The sequence below is a fragment of the Solea senegalensis genome, linkage group LG14 (genome assembly GCF_019176455.1).
Source record: "Solea senegalensis isolate Sse05_10M linkage group LG14, IFAPA_SoseM_1, whole genome shotgun sequence".
Classification (NCBI taxonomy): domain Eukaryota; kingdom Metazoa; phylum Chordata; class Actinopteri; order Pleuronectiformes; family Soleidae; genus Solea; species Solea senegalensis.
Window position 1 is genome coordinate 1,908,685 of NC_058034.1, and position 12,876 is coordinate 1,921,560.

The 12,876-nt window shown below is 42.2% G+C and overlaps 1 protein-coding gene across 1 annotated transcript in view; it reads left to right on the forward strand.

The window, feature by feature from the left end:
• sema6bb (sema domain, transmembrane domain (TM), and cytoplasmic domain, (semaphorin) 6Bb) overlaps positions 1 to 12,876 on the forward strand; it is a 168,712-nt gene that overhangs the window by 57,597 nt on the left and 98,239 nt on the right. The window lies entirely within an intron of this gene.

The window sequence follows — 12,876 nt, forward strand, 5'->3', positions numbered from 1 at the left end:
ACTCTCTCCTACCTCCATTTTGCCACTCTGTCTTTGTACCTTATATCTACTTTTTACCCTTCATCATCACTGCTAGATTGGTATCACATCCCTCGTTTTCTTTTTTCCACCTTTCCATGAGGGCTTTCCAGGCCTGACATCTGTCGTTCAGCTGCATGTGGTGTTTCCACGGCTGCAGATGGAGAATGTTTGGCTCGGTTGGACGCGAGTCCTGTGTAAACAGAGCTACTGTACGTCTTCAGCACAGCTTCATCAGCACGGATTATACCGGTGCAGCTTTGTGATGGAGGAAATCCTGTTTACAGAGCACTGAAGCCTTTAGTTTTCACGTTCAGCCTGGAAACGATTGATTATTTCCTTATTTCCATACATTGAGGACATCAGAGGAATCCCAAACTACAATTTGGACCTGATGTTGAAGCGATCCATAAAACTATTAGGATTCTTAATCCACTAACAGTTTCATGACAGTCCATCATTTAAGTCTCGATCTTTCATTGTGGATCAAAAAAAAAGGATAAAGGGCAGATCAGCGTTAATGTGTAGAGGAACACAGCTAATGATTAGGATGTTGTCATTCAGGGCAGTAAAACAACAATTATCATCACAACAGAATAAAAAATCAAAAAAACATACACACTTTTGAATATAATTACTTTGGATGTTAAACCTCAGTTGTGTGACGTATGTGAGGAGGTTTAAATGCACAATTAACTGACTTCTTCAACTTCCAGAAGCAAAAATCAATCTTTGAATATATAATAACCGTCTCTGCCACATCGTTCAACCCCATTATTTTTAGCTCTCTGTGTCTAGAACACAGAACACACACTTCATTTGTTAATTTGTGTTTGTGTCAGAAATGTAGTGTGCAGTTTTTAACACACTGTATTGACTGAATCTCAATGCAATGCTAAAATGTGTCTTTATCAAACTGTTATTCCAGTGCTGGTATTAATCATTAGCCTTCATGCTCTGAGGCTGGAATTCTCCTTTTGTTGGATAAACCAAGTCTGACATTGGCAAGATGATATTGAATAGTTCTCTTTCTCACATGGTCACAAAGAACAGGCAGTATGAGGGAGAGAGGGAGAGAGGGTGAGAGAGGGTGAGAGTCAGAGTCCAACAAAGTGGCCCCAGGGCATCTGTGCAGCAGTGAAACCCTGGAGATCTGTCGATATACAGGCAGGTTGTTGTTGCAGGATCAATGGAGGCCTGGAGTGTCGTTTCATTTGTAATTGCCATGTGCACTGACAGAGCAGCACATGCACCGTACGTTCATGTGTGCCAAAATCTTCACGCCACGTCTCACTGGCGTTCAACAATGTTTTCATATTCAGGGTGCCAGTGAGGAATCATTAAAGCCACACACACACACACACACACGACACTGTTACTTTAACTACTTGAATAATATAAATAAATAAATAAATAAATCCAAACTCAGCAGTTGCTTCTCTGTGGCTTCTTTCTAATTTATTTACTTGGTGGTTTTCCTGTTGGTAGTGCATCCGCAGATGACTGACCGCAGGTAGTAAACGCGGTGAAACATCAAGGCGTCGTCAGCGTAGCGGCGCATCTTAAACAGCATTAACAGTTTAACAGCGGACAAAATGTTAAATGTCACCTTACGTTCAGGTGGGAACATGAACCAATGTTTACACGGATCAGCTGATCCTCAGCGGCTGCAGCTACCTTCTGTTCCCTGATCGGCTGAAAACAAAATTGAATTTGCGGCTTTTAATTGCAGCTATGATCACATCCATGCTGGATATCATATATCAGGCATTTGCGTTGACATTTCCAACCACACACTGTAGTGTATTGTTATGTATGCAGCGAACACTGAGCAACACTGTGATGACTTGGCTCCATTAACTCGTTTCCCATAGAGTGGTTTTGTTTTACCCCAGTTTGAGATGCCTATCAGAGGAAGGCTGCCATTAAAATCTAACTCTACTTCGTCCTATGAAAAGAAACTGTCTGACTGATTTTCTGTCGGAAACAATCATAGACTGAAAAAATAATAATGGACTAATTATCCTGGAAAGTGCCTGAAACCTGGATTCTTACTGAATGGTCATCAGGGAGCAACTCCCTCGGTTGCCAAAAGACGTCCATTAGTATGAAAATCTGTGACAAGATTAAATAGATTTATAACGTCAGTAAATATTTTCTCGAGGTCTCAGTCTCTTCTTCCAGGTTTTACAGCATGAGGTTCTTTTTGTAAGTTATGATCCCATTTAGAGTAAAATAGATGTTAACGCAGGGTCTTCTTTTAGGGCGTGGCTATGGAGTGATTTTATTTTATTATGATAATAAATACTTTATTTAACCAGGAAAGCCTCATTGAGACGACAAATCTTTGGGTCGTGGCCAAGACGGACAGCAGCACATTGATCAGGGTTTCACACGGATAGCAAAGATAGCAAATTTATAGACATGGAAAATGTCATAAAATTCATACAATATCGTAAAGTGTCAAAATATAACATTTTCAGCATTCATTAAAATAAAAAACATAAAACATCTACAGGTTAGTGTAACTACAAGATATTCACAGTTAATTATTTAAAAGCATTTGTGAGACCACTTATTTAAGATTGAGCTGATGGAGGTGCATGGTGGGATGCCCTTTTTTCCCCAATTCACCTTTGGGACATTTAACAAAAACTCCCACTTTTAGTCAGATCCATCCCTCGCTTCTTCCTCCACTGGTTACACTGGCTAAACCCGCAAATCCCAGGACTTCAGAAGAGCAGAAAACAAACCCGAAGGTGACTTCACATTGGTCCCTGTTGCCATAATAATGTCTGAGATTATCAGGTCAGACGTGCTCATAACAGCAGGGTAATGGCTGAAGGATCCAGACCTGCCAGACCTGCCAGACCTGCAGCCTGGTGGACGCAGAACACTTGACCACACATTTGGTGTGGAGTTTCTCCTGCTGTGTTCTCGCATGAGTTCACTGGGACATTATCCAGAGATTTTACCAAGGAGCTGGCAGGGGAATTTCTGGAGAGTGTCCAGAGCAACTTCAGTAGACAAGTCACAGAGCAGCTTATGAAGCTGTACTGTATTAGTTCAGTAGTCACACATTAGGTTGTTTTCCGTAAGATGGATTGTTTTGGTATTTACAGCGCTCATTTATATTCATATTTGGTTTTTTTTATATTTATACTTATTCATAGAACATCCCACTAATCCACCCATCCATATATACCCAACAATTGCATATTACTCTCTGTAAACAAACTTCTGTAGATATATTCTTGCACTTCTGGTGAGATGCAAACCTCATTTGAGTAATGACAATGAAGTTGAATCTCTTCTCATCTCAAGAGTATTTTGATTTGCACATGTATAGAACCGGTGACCTGTCCAAGGTGTAACTCGCCTTCTACCCTTTGTCAGCTGGGATTGGAACCAGCAGCTCTGCGACTCCACTGAATTAGTAGACTATGGATGGATGGATGGATGGAATACCTGCATACAAACATTGATAATTCAAAAAAGAAATGCTTGAGGGAGGTGGAAAAGTTCAGCGTATATCAATAAAAACGTAGATGCAAATGAGTTTAGTTGAGAGGCTGTTGGGGAATCTTGTGACGCTGGAATTTCTCTCCCACTTCCGCATTTCACTGTACTGGAAAAATAGTGTCAGATATAGCAACACATTCATGGAAACCTCGCAGTGAAGAAAAACTGTGGTCATGCTAGTTTCTCCTCTCACAATAGCCTCCATAGTCCATCAACAGTGCAGCCTGAGGTCAGCCTGTTGTTGTGTTTCTGTAGAACAGCTTCCATACTGTCCGCACACATGCACTGAATGGATCATATTTACTTCTGCTCTGGACTTTGCAAATGTAGAGAACCTCAGTCAAAGAGAAGTATTCATATATGCAGTTTTATTCCCTTAGCATCCACCTTTTATAATCTTCTTCTGGGTGAAATCAATTTTTAGATTATTTGTATGCATAGTGCTGCCTGATAAGAGTGTTGGAGGAACATCTCTTGTGAAAATAAGCTTCGCAATTGTTCCTCAATGCCTTGTTGTTTGTCCTCCTGTCTGTGTTTTTTAAATGGCAGCCTTTGTCAATGACCACAGCCACGGAAGATAAGTTTCCTGTCTGTTTGGTTCTGCTGTGTTTTACCCGATTGCTCGAGAGCCGAGAGAAAGACCAATGAGTGAATGAGCCACTTTGTTATTTGGGGGACAAAATGTCAGTAACGACCAATCTGTGAGAATGGAAGGAACACAAACAGTCTGTGCACTAGGCCGGTGCTTTAATGGGGTGATCAGAGCAAAGGCCGATGGATCAGTCGTCTTGTTTCTTGTTTTTGTTATGTGGGGATTGTAAAAAGCTCAGATAATCTTCTTCATTCCTCTCCACTGACCTCATGACAGGTAACACAGAGCTCCACCGTGCAGCCGCCTGTCAGCCTCACGTATCACTGAGCATGTGCAGTGCTCCAGCCTTCACGATCAATATCACCAACGTCCCGCATATGTCACCTCAGCTGCTCATTGGTAAAAAAAAAAAAGCACTTCACATGTCGGTTCATCTGCTTTGTGTAACTGGGAGCTCATCATGGTTTTTTTTCCTCTGCTCTCATATTTTCATTTCTTGTTTTATTAAATTAATGTGACATCCAGAGCAGGGGCCATTGACTCCCAAGGGAAATGACTTTCATTGATTTGATCCGCTTCATGAGATGCCAGGTACTAAACGATGCTGTTGAACATGCGAGTGATCTGGCAAGAAAGCCCGTACTTGAGCCTGCGCTATGCACATAGGAATGATTGTCATTGGCTGCCTGAGCAGAGAAAAACCAATTCAGATGTTATCAATGAAGTGTGTCATGAATGTGACATCGTTCAGATCTGGTATAGACATCCAGCCTACGTGATCCAATCACAGGGAGATCAAGCTGAGTACAGGTTTGAATGCTCTTAATCAATCCTCAGCCCAAATCAGATTTGTAAACATATCCAATCAGAATCTGATCTTCCTGACCAATTGTTCAGATCCAATCTGCGTGTGTCCATATTGACATGTTCTAGTCTTGTTTTCCACATGGATTTCTATAGTTACAGGCCACGCCCCGAAAAAACAACTAGTCTAAACAAAATCAACAAAGTTCTTTCTGTCCCGAATGGTTATGTGGAGCCGCAGAGCAAACTTTCTTCTTATTTTTAAACTATTGTTTCCACTGTGTTGATCGTTTAAATCGCCTCTTCCATCTCTTCCGTCGTTGTCATTCCAGTCATGCTGGGACGGACACAGAATCCTGTCTGAGCGACTGAGATGTTCAGATTGAAACGGATCTGTAAAAGTTTCATCAGAATCGCATTCAAACCTCCGTTTCAAAAGTCAGATCTCATGGGTTCAAAAATCAAGCTAGATACAATCTGGATATGCTTAAAAATCTCATTAGGGCTGCAGTCTAAACAAGGCCAATGTGTCCTCAGATCTGATCACAAAAACCACAGTCAGAGATGGGTTGGGTCTGTCCTCAGGACACAATCGAGCCCCGCCCCTATCTGACCAGCTGTTGTTATTTCTGTTTTTCTCTAATACTTTTACTTATACATTAATTTATTTGGAGCCACTGTCACAATAACATCACTGATCATACTATGATTTCTTTTATTACTCCTTGTCTCTCTCACACACACTCAAGACACATCCAGGACACATTTTAATGGCACGTATGAACAGTCTGTTCGCATGTGATTGGCTCACAGAGGATGGATGTCATTAGCAGGTCTGAACGTGTGTGACTCCACAAATGAGGCCAAACCCTGGAGCATAATGGGGTAAAATAAAGAAAAGAAGCCGTCAACCATTACACGTCCTCTTTGCCTGCATCACTGAGGTCAGGGAAGCAACATCTCTTTTAATTCGTCTCAGACATGCACCATTGTTTAGAAGCGCTCAGGGGCCTCTTTTGCGCTTTGTCTCTCTACGAGTAGAACTACTAAATGGGCACAATCCTCTAAATTTACTCTCACTACACTCCTTCATGTTCTCCTTCTCTTCTACTGCACCTCCCCAACCCCGTCCCTCTTTCACTCTACGTCATCGTCATCTGTCTCGGTTGTTATCGCTGTCTGTACGGCGGCGACCACCACCACCCCTCACTCCCTCGGAACCCTCCATGTAAACACATAACTGCTATGGCTCTCTCTGCTCAACTCTCCTCCTCTTACAGGCTTCCACATCATTCCTCCCTCTCCCTCTTTCCTGTCTCCCTCTCTCTCTCCCTGTCTCCCTCTCTCTCTAACTGTCTCCCTCTCTCTCTGCCCTTCAGCTTTCAAAGCTTGTTCTTCAGAACTCGTCCTGTGAAACTCATCCAGAATCCCACAGTCAGCCAGTCACCATAACCAAATCCACATTTGCCACAGGCACAAACTGATCACAACTCCTCAAGGGAGGGGGTGCTTAAGAAGTGGAGGGTGTAAGGAGGATGGGGGGCAGGGGGGGGGAGCAAGAGGGCAATAAAATGTCAGGCTTGTGGGTAAAAGCGAGCCAGCCTCCTCACCAGGCCCTTCTAAATAAACCATCTAATCTTTAGTGTCTCACCCGTCTAACTGAGGGTGAGACGCATTAAAACGCGAGAGCAAAAAGAAAGACTTGATTTGCTGCGAGGCTCGAGCAAGAGCAGACGCAAAAGGAGGGGAATGTGAGATAAATGTAATGAGGTAGAGGTGGAGGAACTGCGTTTGACACCAGCAAAGACAGATTGGAGAGAATGGATGCAGATAGCGACAGAGAGATGGAGGCATGAGGAGAGAGAGGAAGAATACTGTTTTGTTGAGCTGGCAGCCCTCAGCACTGATTAACATGCTTCTGAAACACAGTGTGAGGCATCACATTCATGCACAGCCAGTCTGTGTGTGTGTGTGTGTGTGTGTATGCAGATAGCGTGATGTTTGACATCAGCAACAGAATTGCATAGAGACATATTGGAGAGTTAAAATTATTATTTTTTTTTTACGGTTTGGCTTGTACTCATCAGAACAATTAGAATACAACTTGTTGATAATGTCACATTAAAAGTTCTCCTGAAGCAGTCAAGCTGTCGGCTGTACCCAGGTGAATTTATCCACGGTAAAATACCTGAGCAGCAGCTCGTCATTGTTAGACAATGACTCTATGTCTCTTTCCAGGATCTTTATAATTTATTCGTTATTATATGTTGCTTTAGATGTGAATTCTGTGCCATTTTATTCACATGACACAAGTTGATGTGCAAAGGTATTAAGACTTGGTGGTAGGACTTTGAGTTGAGATAATTAAAGCAAGCGTCTGGAGAAACTAGCAATTGCAGACTACACCAAAGGTACTGGAGACATTCGATCCACTACTGTCAGCTCTACTTTAAAGCTCCGCCCCAAAAGCATGGGAAGTCATTGTTTGTACTAAATGTCTACAAATGTCTTTTGATGGTTGCACAGTCCAACCCACAGGTTGTGTTGCAGATTGGACATGTGTGTAGTGTTAGTGGCAGTTGTGGGTGTGTTTGTCCTGAGCCTCCTTCATTGTCTCCTGGCTGTCCTTTTCGTCCTCTACTATTTGGGTCCCAGTCAAACATATGTTGTGTTTTCATCATGGTATACGGTTCAGTTTGGTACAGTACTGTGAGGTTGGGAATGGTAAAGCTCTGGGTCAGGCTTGAGTTTCAACTGGGAGCAGTACTTTTATTTGGTGTAGCCACCATCGGGTAGTGTGATGTTGTACCGGCACAACAACAACTACAGCGGCAACAATTGAACCGTTCTTACTTGGCGGATTTGGTTGATGCCAGATGTTTTCGATCAGCAGTAGAACTCCATGTTCTCAGGTCTGGTGTGGCCCTTCTTTAAACCATAGTGACCACAGTATAGCTGACCATATAGCACTCTGTGAGGCAGCCGATGTCACGGCAGACATATCACATGACTGAGCCATCAAAGTTGCTGGTTTGTGATTATGGGCTCACTCACACAGGAATGAATCCCAGCTCACACCTGTCACATTTGTCAGCTGGAGGCATCAGTCGATTGACACAGCAGTGTGTGTGTGTGAGTGTGTGTGTGTGTGAGTGTGTGTACCACAAGATATCTGACATTCAAAGCAACTGGGCGATAAAGCAGAGAAGAGAACCCAGAGTCACTGCTGTGCACAAACTTGGATGAGCAGGTGTCTGATAGGAGGGGAAAAAAAAGGTGAAATGAGAGAATGAAAGAGGAAAGATGAGGTGGGAGATGCATGTGTGAGTGTGAGTGAGAGCTTGCAACCACATCTACAGCTTTGAGGTTCATATGTATGTGATTGTCAGTGTGGAATCAAAGGCTGGGAACGTGCAGGTAAGCGTTTCCACCATTACCAGTTCCTTTTACTGGGAGACGATCTACCTCCCTGTTACATGCAGTATTATTGGTGAAACTTGACTGAAAGAGCTTCAAGAACATGAGCACACTGAGATGTCGTTGAGGAGTTCAAGATGTACACGGACCTCCCCTGTCTTCTGTCCTCCTCTAACGACGGCTCTGTCCTTCACTAAAACAGAATCGCTGAGAGCGACAGTTTCGTTCTGTCATCTCACATGTTGTATTATTCAGCGGTACCTGTGTATTGCACATCCCGACCTTGCACATGCTTTGTGCAACTATTCAGGTGCGCTTTAAAGGACCGGCGCGCTTCATTCAAGGCCCACATACTTACTGCTCACGTCAGTCTAATGCTGAGATTCTAAGGAATAGTCCTAACATGTGCACTGATGAAAAGACCAGTAACAGTGTCAGCACAAATAAAAAATTGCACACACTGAGAAAAGTCATTGAGTTTGCCTTCCAGCACCTCTAAAGCTCACTAATTAACACATTATATCTTGTTTGTTTTTATGGAGGTGGTGCTGGTGGTGGTGGTGGTGGGGGCTGTTTCTTGGCTGAGTGCAAGGATTTCCTGCAGACTGCTTCAGGCCAAGAAGAACTCCAGCTCATATTTCTCATAAAAGCAACAACAAAGAGCAACAAAGTGTCCTCCATTTGACATACTAGATGCTGTATGTGCTAGATATAACATTTCAATAAGACACGTTGTAACTTTCTACTATTGCAGGCAAACTACTGTTGTGCAGCCTTGATTGAAGTGTTTTGGACAACACCACGTTGGTTTTTGGAACCAGAAGCAGCTTGTCCACTGAGCACTCACCTCCGTCTGCAACCATGCAGTCACACATTGTCTCTTCCAGTGTTTCCCAAACCTTTTACATGGGCACCAACTTTTTAAAGACGACCCACCATCGCCGTAAGCTGTGGCAAGAGCATTCAAGGTCAACGATGTGCACGTAATACGGTTCACCGCAACCATGAATGTGAACTAAAAAGAAAAGAAGCCTTTATTTATTAGACATTTAGGTTTCATTAAGGTTTTTAAAAGAAAATTGGGCCAAATCATTTATCATTTTTATTCCCTCAGTAAATAAGACTCAATACTTTCTTTTAAAATAACTGGATAAAAACCAACGTCTCTGTTGAAGTGAATGTGCAAAGTGAACAGTGCAAGCTGTGGAGTCTGTTTTCATTTTGCAGTGACCTGCACTTTCCCCTAAATGTTCTGTTTTTGGCTGGGCCTCATGCCCCCACTGATAGTCACTTCTTGAGTTAACGCTCCTCTCCATATGTTTCACAAGCAAAAAGGACAAAACATCTCTGGATGGGAACGTATTGTCCTGTTGAGTCACTGCTGTGTATTTATACAAGATAACACGTGTCCTTGGGGAATTTAAGCCAAATAATCACATCAAGAGGGGGTCCTGTCATGCTGCAGAACCTCTAAATGCCATTAACAGGGTTTCTGTATTATTTACAGCCATGCTGGAGATTATCGCCTTCTGTGTTTTCCTTTATTGGCTTTATGGAGCCTCCAGCTAGTGATAGATGGATTTGCTTTTAGTCTCCCGTCAGTCAGAGTGTGTTTTCTTTTCCTTTTTACTGCAGTGTAGCTGGGTTCCTCCTACATGGTTTGAGTGTGATTTATGGCCCCGGTCCCTGATCCTTGCCCTGCTAATGACGGTTGTAAACTGGTGGGAAGCCAAAGGTCAGGCCAGTCGTTGCTGTTGTGATGTGACGCGATGGTTCACGCGTCGCTTTATCGATGAGTGAGATCACAGTGAAAAGTGTTCGCTGAAGCTTAAAAGATGAAAGAGTTGAGTAGAAGTGACTCGGTGGGAAGAAAAATGAAGGATAAACACGGGGACAGAGGGAAGGAAAGGATAATCTCAGTGCTTGTTCGTGGAGAGGCTCCATCCTGAAACACTGTAATTAACCTGCAGAATACGTGCTGTAAAATCTTTGTTCTACTCTATCTCGATTGCAACTCGTGTCTCCTGATGTGTTTGCAGCTGTAATTTTGAGGATCTTGAAGGTTAATGACGCTGACACAACTCCAGTGAGAGCTGCAGTTGCACTCAAATAATATCCATTCATCAACAATAAGCTATTACAGGAATTACATTTCTGCTCTGTCATCCAGCGCCCGTTAGCCAGGCTACCTCTTGCCCATGAATGCGAGCGTAACTACAGCAGAGTGAAATAGCTGGAGATGATCTTATTTCACTACCAACCTTTAAATCCCCCGAAATGATATATCCATTAGACACATTCTCCTGTGGAAGAAATATTGTACTAACTGATAAAAGTGGCCGCTCTATCAGGGAGCAGAGACACTGATTCTGATTCTGATAGAGGAGAAGTGCCATGGAAATATCCATTTACACATGCTGCACATAAATCAACGCTGCTTCTCCTGCATGGGGAAATATCTGCAAAAAGGTCACTATTTAATTTTCAGTCACTAGCACTCCCCTTACTTCCTCTCCCCTCTCTCTTTAAATGTGTACAATGTTATTAAACCTCCAGGATGTCGTGGTGATGCAAATATCAAGTAAACAGACCCAAGGTCACTCAAATGAGGCAAAGAGGAGGACATGCTGCGTGCATCTTTGGTCAAGTGAAGGGAATTTCTGAATCATTCTTGCATTGGGTTTGAGAGTGAAGGCTCAATACCCAAAGGACATTGTTGTTTTGTTGCAAAGCAGATTTGAAGCAAGCGAAGTTTATTCATATATGAGATTTGATTTGAGTGTTGATACAGCACACGGACCCAAACACAAACAGTCACAATGAGATACAGCCGACAAAGCCAAACTAATCTAATGCACTGTAGAAAGTAAGTAATCTCATTTTGCTAAAGTTGGAGCACGTCTCAGATACTCTCTGAAAACCCCGGAGGTCTGATAGGTCGACGCAGCTCAGAGAAAAACAGGACACAACATGAATTTAAAGGTGTAGTGTTCACTTCATGACAGTGAAAGTGTCAGAGTGAATTTGTTGAATTGTAATTTTTCCAATAACAAATCTTCCTCCTCAGTCTGTTTTAGCCTAATTACAATTAGGGATACACAGATTATTCGATTAATTGATTATTAATTGATTACTAAATTAGTAAATTACTATTTTGATTATCAATGAATCAGTTTGTGTGTTATTTATATAATTAAAACAAGGTTTCTGATATTTCAGCTTCTTAAATGTGAATATTTTTGTTCCATATTACAAAGAAATCATTAAAACTGAATCATTTTGGTAAGTGACAGATTAATCGATGCCATAACCACATGATTTCTCTAAATACAGCAGCAGTTCAAGTTGATGAAAGAAACTTTCATTGGTATTGTGGAATAACAAAAAAAAGTTAAATAATGATGATAAAATAAAAGATATAAAAAAAAGTTGCCAATAACTATGGGTTTTGGAGATCTATTACCAATTTTCGTGTCTGGGGAGTCATCACAAACTATGCACATGATGTTTCTCGGTGTCTATTGATTTACTATGTTTTCAAGACATAAAAAAATACAGTTTTTGATTCATGGGAAATGAGCTTCTGGGACATAAGGTCATGCGCAACAATAGCACTAAGATTTACAAGCTCTGTGCTAAATGGGAAAATGAGAACATGTTTCCTACCACTGAGGGTGTAAACCACATTCTTGTTTTTTTCTTTGCTTGAGGTTTGAGATGTTGATGATGTAGAACATCCACTTTATTATGTTTTTAATTAACTGCTAACTGCTAACTGAAGCCATGTTTGGACAGCCCACACCCCGTCTACCAAGTAAAGGTTCTGTTCTGAGGCTGAAGCCTGACCCAGGGCTCTACCATTCCAAACCATACTGAACTGTACCAAACCAAACCGTACCATGATGGGAACACAGCATGAATGACCCGGCCTGATCTCTGCTGGAGGCATGAAATAGTTCAAACTGCCAGAAAGAATCTTTGTACAAATAAACCTTTGCAGTCTTTTCTCCATCAATTTGAACCTATCCTGTGTTGCAACATGTGCAAGTTAAAGTGGTTCAAGTATTGAACCCTGAGGGACTCCACTTTCCCACACAGAAAAATAATACTCCTCTATGCAAGTTACAAACCAGGCAAGACGTGACCCAGAAGCTCCTTCCTACGACTCTGCTCTTGGCCCTGTGTGACAATAAATCTGGCAATGCAAAGGTCTCATTGGCTCTCTGCTTTTCTTCTTCTCCACTGGCTGTTTTTTAGTCTCTCTCATTCTGTACATTCTTTGGCTTCACTCTCTGGATATCCACTGTGACTCCCCCTCTCTGACTGAATGCTTCACTTGTCTTTCTTTAACCTCTGTTTCTCTTCATCACTCCCTGTAGTGCATTATTTTTGTCGTCTCTATCCTGTCTCGTCCTCTCCACATTCTCCCACCTCAGGTTTTTCTTTTCTTTTCATAACTTCTCATTTCCATCTCTGCCTTAAATCACCCTTCTCTCTCTTCACTTCTTTGCAATGTAAAGCAT